We start from the raw sequence: 2287 nt of genomic DNA, 5'->3' as shown, positions 1-2287 counted from the left end.
ATGTACGCGAGGAGTGGTGACATTAAAGCTGCTGAAAAGGTGTTTTTAGGTACGACTTATCGTGATACTTTAACCTGGAATATCATGATCGGTGGATATGCGTATCATGGCCTTGGTAGCAAGTCGTTGGCCTTGTTTAAAAAAATGTTGGAAAAAGGAGAAGAACCTGATTCTTTGAGTTTTATCTGTGTTCTCAATGCCTGTGAACATATGGGGTTTGTGGAAGAAGGGTACTACTATTTGTACGAGTTCATGGAACAGAAGGGTGTCAAACCTGGTTTAGAGCACTATATGTGTATCATTAGTATTCTAATAAGGGCTGCACGACTAAGAGAAGCTTTAAGTTTTATTGCATCGACACCATTGAAATGGCATGCATGTGCTTGGGTGGCCTTGCTCAATGGTTGTCAGGAACATCAAAACTCCTCTCTGTTCAACCGAATTGAAGAGTTGATCCCTCATGATCTGACGCCTAAGGTGAGTAAGTTGTGTAGAGTCAGAAAGTTCCATCGTCTATTGAAACTAAGGCGGTGTGTGCATGTTGGATATCAATAAAAAAAGACATGAGTTTCTTACGGTAGACAACGAGGACCCAGAGTTTGATAAGCTTGATGACGTAATGAAGCCGATGTTTGAAGCTATTAATGACGACTCAGCTAATCTTGATGACATTGAAGTTTCGGATGGAATGAAAGAAGATCGCTCTGATTATCATAGCGAGGAGGTTGCAGTAGCTTATGCCCTGCGGTACACACCTTACATAGCACCGATCCGTCTTATAAAAAGCTCAGGGAGGATATGTGATCGTTGCCACTCTCGAATGAAATTAATCTCAAAAGTCAGACGTAGGTTGATAATGGTGAGGGACCAGCTCCAATTCCATAACTTCCAAGATGGACGTTGCTCCTGTGAAGATTATTGGTGATACACATATATACACCAAAAAGAGAAACCCAAAAAAAGAAGTGTAACTCTAGCTCTGTATATTTCCTTAAAGAAACATTGATTTTTAGGGGGAAATCAATATTCTCTACCTCGTTTGAGCATATGTACATGTGTTCATTTCATTAGTAAGATTTAAAGATGAAACTTGTTGCATTATGTGGAGAGTTTCATTAATTAATCATGAACCCCGGTGACAAATGGAGACAAATTAAAAGGACCCAACCTTTGTAAAGAACACTTATTACACTTTTCTTTAGATCCCGCACAAATCAACATAATATGTCTTAAAATCGTCTTCCTCGATCACATATTTTCCGGTTACGAGGCCGGTCCAAGCATACATTGGACACATGGCAAAAAGAAAAAATAGCCTCTCAAGTCAAATATAATAAAGATTCGAAAAAGTACTGCTTATAAAAATCATAAATAATGTCCACAAAACACAAAAATATAATCACAATAATTACAAAAAAAAAAAAATATATATATTAAAGAAATGCTTTTTTGCAACATTGATGAAAAACTTCTATCTCTGATTAGGTCTGCCAATTGTGTCGTGTTCGGGTTGGCGGGTCAAAATATATCAACCCGAACACAACTCATTTAACTATATAGGTCACAGGTTGGCTGGTTCGTGCAGATTTGAGTTTGTGTGCTTGTGGGTTGGGTCGCAACAAATCGATTGTCTACTTCATTGTGCGTTCTTTGTTCACATTCAAGCGTCGACGTCGTTCAATAATGATATGTCACCGTTGTTCATGAGTTCTCTCTGTCGTTCATCACAAAGGGGAGAGCGAAAGAGGACTTATTCGATTTTGTTTGTGAGATACTGATATTATTTAGGGCAAACGTCAAATGTCAAATGGTCAATGGTATTGGGTATCCTATCCTAGTATAGGCTATAAATTATATAGTGTATAATACTTAATACTTTTAAAAAATATATAATTTTTTTATTAAATTTTTAAACGGAGTGGCGGGTCAAACCGTATATTTTTTGAAAACCTATATATGACCTGTTTAATAAACGGGTTGACGGATTCGTAGGTTGATGGATTGAAAAACTCAATCCAAACTTGTTTATTTCGTATCGTGTCGTGGGTTGTATCAAGAATTGTCAAGTCTATCTCTAATGATGAAATAGTAAGAAGAATTGTTAATAAAATGTTATAAATTACTATCTTATTAAATAAGATGCAATTGTAACAGGAATGGCTAATAAGATGCTATAGATTACTATTATGTTCATTCAACTTAATATTTTTTATTCAAACTTATTATCATGTTCATTTAAATAATAACTCACTAGTTTGAAAATTTTATCCATATATCCTTTTTACAT

General features: G+C 35.8%; 1 pseudogene; it reads left to right on the top strand.

Annotated features, from left to right (window-relative positions):
* LOC145095983 (pentatricopeptide repeat-containing protein At5g39680 pseudogene) lies at nucleotides 1-925 on the top strand (annotated as a pseudogene).
* The last annotated feature ends 1362 nt before the right edge of the window (nucleotides 926-2287 follow it).

Source organism: Lactuca serriola, chromosome 3 (assembly GCF_051521515.1).
Source record: "Lactuca serriola cultivar US96UC23 chromosome 3, Lser_US96UC23_V15, whole genome shotgun sequence".
Taxonomy (NCBI): Eukaryota; Viridiplantae; Streptophyta; class Magnoliopsida; order Asterales; family Asteraceae; genus Lactuca; species Lactuca serriola.
This window is presented reverse-complemented; position numbering and strand designations above follow the sequence as displayed.